This window comes from Lycium barbarum, chromosome 1 (genome assembly GCF_019175385.1).
Source record: "Lycium barbarum isolate Lr01 chromosome 1, ASM1917538v2, whole genome shotgun sequence".
NCBI lineage: Eukaryota > Viridiplantae > Streptophyta > Magnoliopsida > Solanales > Solanaceae > Lycium > Lycium barbarum.
In genome coordinates this window covers 33,266,495-33,275,934 of record NC_083337.1, presented here as the reverse complement: position 1 = coordinate 33,275,934, position 9,440 = coordinate 33,266,495, and the positions used below count along the sequence as shown (strand labels likewise).

The 9,440-nt window shown below is 43.0% G+C and overlaps 1 non-coding gene across 1 annotated transcript; it reads right to left on the bottom strand.

The window, feature by feature from the left end:
- Positions 1–6,672: 6,672 nt before the first annotated feature.
- On the bottom strand, positions 6,673–6,779 carry LOC132618764 (small nucleolar RNA R71). The gene has a single exon (XR_009574299.1). It is a non-coding gene; the product is annotated as a small nucleolar RNA R71 (small nucleolar RNA).
- Positions 6,780–9,440: the final 2,661 nt, after the last annotated feature.

The window sequence follows — 9,440 nt, the reverse complement described above, 5'->3', positions numbered from 1 at the left end:
CACGCCGGATTCTATAGAAGGTTTATCAAAGACTTCTCAAAAATTGCAAATCCCATGTGCAAACTCTTAGAAAAAGAATCCAAATTCAATTTTGATGAAAAGTGCATCAAGAGGTTTGACGAGTTGAAGCTGAAATTAACCTCCGCACCGATTGTGGTGTCCCCAGATTGGTCACTTCCCTTTGAATTAATGTGTGACACCAGTGGTCTTGCAATTGGTGTTGTGCTTGGTCAGCGGCTAAACAAAATCCTACACCCAATTTATTATGCCAGCAAAATATTGAATGGAGCCCAGCTGAACTATACAGTAACGGAGCAAGAATTACTTGCTATTGTTTATGCTTTTGAAAAGTTCCGGGCTTATTTGTTGGGTGCCAAGGTAGTGGTTCACATTGACCATGCTGTATTGCGCTATTTGATGGCGAAAAAGGATGCTAAGCCTCGGTTGATAAGATGGGTGTTGTTGCTACAAGAATTTGACTTTGAAGTCAGAGACCGGAAAGGGTCAGAAAATCAAGTAGCTGACCATCTTTCCAGATTGGAAGCACCAGGGAGACCGAGTGATGTGCTAGATATTGATGACACTTTCCCGGATGAATGAGTTTTGGTCATTGCCAATGATGTGGCACCATGGTATGCCGATATTGTCAATTATTTGGTAACTGGCATCGTTCCTGAAGAGTTGAAGACATATCAAAAGAAGAAGTTCTTGAGAGACTGCCGACAGTATTGTTGGGATGAGCCTTACTTATTCAGAACGTGTGCTGACAATATGATCCGGAGATGTGTGGCGGAATCTGAGGTGATGGACATTTTGAAAGCTTGCCATGATTCTCCAGTTGGTGGACATCACAGTGGAAATCGAACAGCAGCCAAGGTGCTAGAGTGTGGCTACTACTGGCCAGCCATTTATCGTGATGCAAATATGTTGGCACGCTCTTGTGATAAATGCCAACGCCAGGGCACAATAGGTCGGAGGCATGAAACTCCGATGAACTTTGTTCTTGAGGTGGAGCTATTTGATGTATGGGGAATTGATTTTATGGGGCTCTTCGTGAGCTCCTACGGCCTGAAATACATTCTTGTCGCAGTGGATTATGTCTCCAAATGGGTGGAGGCGGTGGCCTTGCCTAACAATGATGGTAGGAGAGTCAATGCGTTTCTCAAAAAGAACATCTTTACTAGATTTGGCACTCCTAGAGCTATTATTAGCGATGGTGGATCTCATTTCTGCATTAAACCATTTGCTGATCTTCTTGAAAAATATGGCGTGCATCACAGGGTTGCCACTCCATATCATCCTCAGACGAGTGGTCAGGTTGAGGTCTCAAACAGAGAAATAAAAAGCATCTTGGCAAAGACGGTCAATGTGAATCGCATTGACTGGTCTAAAAAGTTGGATGATGCTTTATGGGCATATCGCACAACATTCAAAACGCCTATAGGGACTTCACCGTATAAGTTGGTATTTGGGAAAGCATGTCATTTTCCTATTGAGCTTGAGCATAAAGCCCTTTGGGCATTGAAAAAGCTGAATATGGATTGGCATGAAGCAACCAAGCTGCGGTTGTATCAAATCAACGAGATGGATGAATTTAGGAACAATGCCTATGAAAGTGCAACACTGTACAAGGAAAAGATGAAATACTATCATGACTTGAAGATCCTAAAAAGGGATTTTCAGCCAAAAGACTTGGTCTTGTTATACAATTCACGCCTGAAGTTCTTTCCAGGCAAGTTAAAGTCCCGTTGGTCTGGCCCTTTTGAAATTGTGAGTGTATCCCCAAATGGAAGCGTCATTGAGGTGAAATCCGAGGATGGCACTCGGACGTTTAAGGTGAATGCACAAAGAGTGAAGCATTACCATTGGTGTATTGATGATGGTAAGGTCGTGGATAGGTATCGTTTGAAATATGGCTCCTGAACTCGAAAATGAGGTACCACGTCGAGCTGTGACGTTAAACCAAGCGCTGTGTGGGAGGAAACCCACATTTACCGCTTTGTAAGTAGTTTAAAGTTTGTATTGTCCTTGTATTCTTTTGTGTTGTTGATGTGCTAATGTGATGGGATTTTGAGAACTGAAGGGACGAAATAACTGCTGAATGATTCAAGGCGAGACGCTCCATGTTACGGCCCGTAACTCATGTTACGGTCCGTATCATGAAGCGTAACAGGCAAAAAGAAAAAAAGAAAAAAATCACTGAAGGGTGAGGAAGAGTGTTACGGTACAAGTTACGGTCCGTCGTACGTATTACGGATCGTAACCCTGGGTCGTAACGTTGATACAAAATCTGGGCTTCACTGGAAATTTTCAACATGTTACGCCAGGTGATACGGACCGTAACACGAGTTACGGTCCGTCGATTGGACTGCCAGGTCATTAATGAATAAGTGAAACGGGGTCGTTTGATGGACCGTAACACAAGATACGGTCCGTATCTCAGGATACGGTCCGTAACAGGTAACGTAATTGTCGGAAATGTTTAAATACATTACCGACGGTTCCCATTTCAAATTAAAAGGATTCTTAAAACGTTTTTCAACTCCTTCTCCCTCATAAATCCTCTCTTCTCTTCTTCACATCCTCCTCTCTTCATCTTCCATTCTCCCCCATATTTCTCTAAAAATCTCTTTACTATCTTCTTATCACAATCCCTGTTGTAAGTTTGAGTTTCACCCTTACAATCGCCAACGATCAGGTATTACATGTCTTTGCTCTTTTCTTTTAGCTATCAATGCGAGTTCTATGATGCTCATGAGTAATTTCGTATAATATGCGTTAAAATTCGTGTTTTGGGCTGTGTTGGTTGAGTTTGAATTTCAATTGATAAGTTATGGGGGATTTGACAATGGTTGAGGGTTGGGATTGGTATTGGTGCTGTTTAAAAGATTCTTGGGCACGAGCAATTGCTTCCCACTGAATTGGAGGGCAAATCCAGTTAAAGGTTTCATTTTTGAAATTACTAAATCGGTTTGCCACCCAACTGTTCGATAAAAGTCCCCAATAAAAACTTTAATAAAACCGGGTGAAGTCTGAGTAACCCGAGGCATGTGAGGGGATATAATATTGTTTTACAACATACCCATGGGACATTAAGTCCAAAATCTTGGCCTCGTGCTTAAAACGAGAAAATTTGGCCAAGTCATTTGTTTGCTAATCCGTTGCCCGTCATTATATGTTACGGACCGTAACGTACGTTACGGACCGTAACATCGCACCGTAACACCGATAATTTCCATGAAAACTTTCTGGAAATTTGGCTGATGTTACGGTGGGATGTTACGGTCCGTATCCTATGTTACGGACCGTAACACCACACCGTAACATCGATGGATTCCATGAAAACCTTCTGGAATTTTGACAGACGTTACGGTGAGGTGTTACGGATCGTAACACGAGTGACGGACCGTAACATCATACCGTAACACCTCTCAAATTTAAAGTAACTTTTCTGAAAATTTTGATCATGTTACGGTGAGACGTTACGAACCGTATCCTACGATACGGACCGTCGACTGTGTTACGGTCCCTTTGCTTAATTGAACCATTTCAGTTACGGATGAAGATACGGCCCGTAACACCATCGACGGTCCGTCGACTGTGTTACGGTACCTGACCTAATTAAAGTCTTTGGCTTAAATTCATAAGGTGTAAAATATTTACAACTTCTCGTACATCATATCTAACTTTTCCTTCCACAGGTATGGGTAAACCACGATAATCAAAGAAGGCTTCACCTAAGGTCGCGCAAAAAGGAAAAGGTCGTGCTGCAAGCAAGGTAACCTCACGGCTGCGCGATGACGATCTGATCAAGGACGCCAGGCCTAAAAAGAGGCCGGTCGCACCCAGCAAGCCACCCCCACCAGTTGCACCCAGCCAACCAGACCCACAATCAAAAAGTTCCTCCTCGACTGAGGAGTTAAGAGAGTTGAGCTCGTCGAGTTCGTCGAGCCAAAGTGAACCCCAGCGGGCTATCACACCAACACACCGACCTCAACCACCCATTAGACAGCCTACTGCGGAGGAGCGCGAAAAAGAGCGCGAACAGGAAAGAAGGAAACTTGACATTCGGCTGCAAGCTATGACTGAGAAGATCCTCCGGTTTAATGTGGAGGGATCTGAAGATTTGTATAACAAGGGGTGTGAGCAGGTAAAAGGTGAGGGAATGGACCCAAGGCGGAGTATTTTCGAGGAACGGAATGTCATCTTCGATGGAATCGAAGGATATCCCGGCATTAGTGATACTATCCGATTCCACAAGTTGGAGTTTTTGAAAAACCCCGTTGGGTCCTACATATCAGTTTTTGTTAGGGAATTCTACGCTTCATATGGGGCAGCTGTATTCAAAGTAGTGAAGAAAGGGCAGCGAGCAACTCAAGTACCGGCAATGAATGAGGTTGTATTCCGGACAAAGAAGATAGATGTGTCTCCATCGGCTATAAATAAAACACTATTCGGGGAAGATTATATAGAGCCTACAGCAGCGGAAGAAGGGGAGTTTGCCTACAAAATTGAACAGAAGGATACAATCCCCGTCTGAAAATGGGTAGCTTCTGTTATTGCACGGACAACAGATCCTGAATGGGCCATAGTGCCAAAGTTGACAGCCACCACGCGGATTTGGAAAAACACCCTAACGCCAGAGGCAAAGTTTTGGTGGCAAATTGTTCTGTTCCAAATCCGTCCTACCCAATCAGATAATTATTTGACTCCAGACAGGGCTGTTCTTGTGGCTTCCATAGTGTCGCGATATAAGATCAACTTCGGGCGACAGATAGCCGAAGACCTCCGAGAGAGAGCCACCCAGCCGGCCACTTCCCTCATTCATCCATGCCTGCTTACGCTACTATGCTTGCGTGCAGAACCAGAACCCCTACCCCATATCGATCACAGTGTGATTGCCAGCCATATTTATGACATCACAAAAGGGAAAGATGAGGTGTTCAGCCAGGGTTCGTTGCCCTCTGCATCGGTTTCTGAGGTGCCGGAGGGGCCTACGGGATCAGATGTTATACCCTTGGCTATCATGGGTGAAGAGGGAGCTGCTGCGGATCAGCACACAGATTCTGAGGCTCCACCGGCTGATCATGCTACACAGCCTACGTCGCATGGTGGCCGTAACGTCAAAGTGGTCAAATGACGAAATGAAGGACGGACCGTAACCTGAGTTACGGTCCGTAACAATGCGGCGTAAGGGCAATTTTGTCCAAAAACTTGGCGCGATTTTTTGCTCTATAAATACATAATGTAGGGTTTTAATTTAACATTCAGATTTTATTTTAGAGGCATAAACCCTAGGTTTTTAATCTTGAAGTGGTTGGAGCATTTAAGGCAACAACTTCACTCTCATTCCATCTTGTATTAGTATTGTAAGTGTATTATGTTAATCTTTAAGCTTTTTCTATCAAGAAACATTATGAGTAGCTAATTTCAATTCTAAGGTTGTGAATCCCATGATGGGTATTATGTGAATGGGTTTCTATTATTAATATACTTCTAATGGTTGTTGTTATTTATTCTATCTTTAAGTTGTAACGTTGGGTAATGATTGCAAGCATTAGCCGAAGCCATTATATTGACTTTTCTTGGGAAAGAGAGTCAATATTGGTAAGATTGAATAACAATGACTCGAGGCGTTAACCCTCTTTTAATAGACTAACTTAGGAATAAGAATAAGTCTAAATTGGCATCATTGGTCGCTCTTCGATTGTAACTCTTTTATATTCGGAAGAATCATAAAGAGGAAATACTGCTTAACTGTTGGGAAACATTAAGAAGTCTTTAAGAGACCAAGTGCATATTCATAGAACAACCATTAGAAGTATATCACTTTGAAACCTGAAGCATAATATCTAATCAAATTGGGGAACACAACCTTAGTCTTTCTCTCTCACATTAATTACATTTTAAGTCAAAGTATTAAATTACATTATTCAACAATCAATTCAAACTATCCGGAATAGGATTAAAGCATCTAAAGACCGGTATCGCATACGATTAGTAATCTTTTCTCTCCATATTCCCTGTGGGATTCGACCCCAACCTTGTTGGGTTACTATATTTGACAACGTCCGCTTTACGCCATTAATAGGTGTAATTTGAGCGTATCAAATTTTGGCGCCGTTGCCGGGGATTACGGTTCAGAAATTACTAATTGTTGTGTACTATTCTTTAAAACTTTTTCTATTCCATCACACCTCGTTTGCTGTTTTAGTGAACCAGGTGAACATGGCTGGAAGACCCCATCGCAATCAAGGGAACCAAGGGGGGATCCAAGTGAACCATCCTGCACCAGAAGAAGAGGAGGATGAGAATGTATTTGCAGAATTCATCGACGAAGCTGATTATGCTTCTGCTATAGTTCCCCCGAGAACAGGAAATGCTAATTTCAAAATTGATAGTTCTATCTATCAGCTATTGAAACTTGAAGGCTATTTCCGAAATTCTTCGGAGGACTGTCCACTTCGACACCTAAAGAATTTCGTGCATGTATGTTCCCAACAATCTCAAGGTGCTATTCCTGCTGATGCACTGCGACTGCGGGTTTTCAAATATTCCTTAGCTGGCCAAGCTAGGGAATGGTATGAAAAGCTCCCGAGCAATACTATTCATACCTGGAATGAGCTGGCCAATATCTTTCTAAAAAAATGGTTCCCACCGAGCAAAAAGGCTGAGCTTCGGGATAAGATTTTTGGGTTTAAACAACTTCCAGGGGAACAACTATATGCTGCATGGGAGAGGTTCAAATATTATCTAGCTCAATCTCCGAATCATGGATTTCCAGATGCAATTCTCACAGAGAAGTTCTACAAGGGGCTAGATACAATGAATCAAATAGTTGTCAACACTGCAGCTGGGGGATGCTTTATGGACAAAACCTTTGTCAACATCACCCGGTTGCTCGACAAGCTTACTACCCATAATCAAGCCTGGCATTCGACTGATAGCGAATTCCTATCATATGGTAGTCCCTCTGTGGCCGCGGTGGCCAAAGAAAATCATGAGCGAGATCATGCGTTCGCTCAATTGCAAACCACCGTGGATTTATTATCCAAAAGGCTTATGGAGAAAGAGGCCAAATGTGTAAATGTTATCGATGAGATGCCACCTCATGCTCCCGGAATGTATCAAGTTTCTGACGAAACTTATCTTGAGGGGCAGCCACAATATGAGGATGCGAATTATGTCAATAACTCGCAAGGGGGTTATCAATGGCAAAACTACCAAGGTTCCGGTAATCACCCATGGCAAAGGCCTCAACAAAATTACCAAGGACAGAATTATGGAAGAACTGATCAGGGTAATCCCAATCAAGGGAATTACAATAACAATAATTATGGCAACAAGAGCTCTAACCCCTACATTCCACCTAGGGGGCAAGCATCCAATTCCCAGCCATGGAAAGATAATTCAGCTACTAACTCTGCTGGTAACACGTCTAATGATTCTGCAGAACTGAAGAGTATGATGCAGAAAATGCTGATGAATCAAGACAGAACAGAGAGCACAATCAAGGGAATGTCCCAGGTCCAACTATCGCATTCAGCTTCCATTCAGAAGCTTGAAGCGCAATTCAGAGACCTTTCCCGAGAAGTGCATACTCCTCAACGGGGACAATTACCGAGTGATACAGTTCCTAATCCAAAATGTAGTGGAGTGAACTCTGTGGAGAATGTACTTGCCATTAGCACCAGAAGTGGAAAAATACTTCAGGGTGACAATAAAAAGCCAATTGATCAGGAACCAATTGTTGAAAAAGAAGCGCAGCCTAATGTATTGGATGATATTGTCGAGGAAGAAGCAGGGGAGGAAGTCCCCATTGTAGTTGAAGAAGAGCTGAATCTTAATAAACCAAAGGAACCGGTGGAAAACCAGGAAAAGGGGAAGGCAAAACTTTCCGGTGCTCTTCGCCCTTTGAGCCAATTGTTCAAATCTTCACCACCTTTTCCTCAAAGGCTGGTGAGAAAAACAGAAGATGAGAAGTGCTTGCGATTTTATGATCAACTCAAGCAGTTAACGATGAATTTTCCGTTCATGGATGATGTCCAAGAAATGCCTGGCTTTGCTAAGTATTTGAAGGACCTTTTAACAAAGAAGCAAAAAACATTGAAACATGACACTGTGGGCATCACTCACCGCGTTAGTGCCATTCTTTCCAAGATCACAGTGCAAAAGAGGGAAGATCCTGGAGCATTCACAATTCCATGCACCATAGGGCAGCAAAATTTTGCTAGGGCTTTATGTGATAACGGGGCTAGCATAAATCTTATGCCCCTGGAAATTTTTATGAGATCAGGGTTAGCGATGCCGAGGACAACTACCATGAGATTGCAGATGGCTGACAGATCGATAAAAAGGCCAGTGGGGGTAGTTGATGATGTACTGGTTCAAATCGGGAAATTCCTTCTGCCGACAGATTTCGTGATTCTTGATTGTGCGATTGATCAAGAAATTCCTATTATTCTGGGATGACCTTTCCTTGCCACGGGGAGAGCTCTTATGGATTCCGAGAAGCACGAAATAAAGTTCCGGGTGAACGATGAGGAGGTGACTTTCCACGCAAGCAGAGGTATGAAATTACCTAGTCCTTATCAAAGTATTTCAGTCTTAAATTCTGTTGATGAGGTGGATGATGCTGTGGAATTCAAAATGGAGGAAGAATGTTTGAGTGAAGCACTATCGGCCATCTTGGTAAATTTTGATGCTGAACAAATGGAGGAATATACTGAGACAATAAATGCACTCATCGGTCTGGGGTCTTACTCTTATGAGCCTAAGAAACTATCTCTTGATCTAGAGAAGCGAACAACTCCTCCAGCAAAACCCTCAATTATTGAGCCACCGAAGTTGGATCTCAAGCAACTTCCAGCTCATCTTAAATATGTGTTTCTTGAAACGAATGCCTCCCTCCCAGTTATTGTGTCATCACTTCTGAATGAGGACCAAATCCAAAGACTCATCGAAGTATTGAGAAAGCATTTAAGAGCTTTGGGATGGACTATTGCAGACATCCGGGGGATTCCCGCCGGAATTTGTGAGCACCGAATACAGTTGGAGGAGGAAAGTTCGCCGAGTGTTGAGCATCAGTGAAGATTAAATCCACCGATTCAAGAGGTGGTGAAGAAGGAAATAATTAAGTGGTTAGATGCTGGGGTGGTCTACCCGATAGCCAACAGTCCATGGGTAAGCCCAGTTCAGTGTGTGCCAAAGAAAGGGGGCATCACTGTTGTTCCTAACTCTAAAAATGAGTTGATTCCGACAAGGACTGTCACTGGTTGGAGAGTGTGTATAGACTATCGGAAGCTGAATACCGCATCTTGAAAGGACCACTTCCCTATGCCTTTTATTGATCAAATGCTTGATCGGCTAGCCGGAAGATCTTATTACTGTTTCTTGGATGGGTACTCAGGATACAACCAGATCAACATTGCGTTGGAAGA